Below are 893 nucleotides of genomic sequence, written 5' to 3' on the forward strand. Positions count from 1 at the left end.
GAATATAAAACGGCCTTGGCTGACCAACAGTCTGTGTTGATTAGTAACATTTTCTAGAACTAATATTTTCTTCTGTTACTTCCCTATCTATAAGTTCCTAGCCCTATCTACGAGCAGATTAATATGGTCTGTTTGTAAAGACACATTTATCTTATTCCTTTCAACGTTATGGGATCCATGGGTACGGTTCTTGGGCATCCCCATGGGGGAGAAGACTGGTTCAGCCCATCGACCGATCCCAGAAGGTATAACAGAGTCTTCCCTAACTTCTCCTCATTCTTAACTCACTTTTATATTATTTTTTTACGTCTAGGTGGACTCTGAGTGACTTTAGTTATGTATCTTAGTCAGTGAGGGGCGGTCGTACTTCAGCAGGCAGGTATCTCAGGATAATATCTGAAATAACCTGGTGATGGGATCATGTGTCTGTCCAAGGAGAGTGATTTCGCCGTGGTTGCTGATTCAACAGCAGCACATCTTCCTTTATCTCCCTTGGTTTTCATCTGTTGTGTGGATTTTCAACTGGAAAGCGCCACCGAATTCCTCGTACTTCTGCTAGGGTTTCGACTGAGCCTGGCCGCGGGGTCTCCCCTCTGCTCCACCCTCCGTTTAGTCCCCTTTAGTTTGTGCTTTGTGTGAGAGGTCGGGTGCGCCGACCGCGTCCCACCCGGGAATAAGAACCGTGTTTTCCGTTACAAGTTCCTCACAGTTACCTGTTTATCCTTCGTCATTTTCCCACGCCGCCCTCCAGCCATTCCCGCTCCTCAGCCAATCCCTCCCCTCAGCCATTCCCCGCTCCTCAGCCGCTCCCTCCCCTCAGCCATTTCCGCCGCGCGAGGGCGCTGCGGAGCGCGCGGCGCTGGCCCCGCCCCGCAGCCGGCGCGGCCCCGCCC

This window comes from Molothrus ater, chromosome 2 (assembly GCF_012460135.2).
Source record: "Molothrus ater isolate BHLD 08-10-18 breed brown headed cowbird chromosome 2, BPBGC_Mater_1.1, whole genome shotgun sequence".
Lineage (NCBI taxonomy): Eukaryota > Metazoa > Chordata > Aves > Passeriformes > Icteridae > Molothrus > Molothrus ater.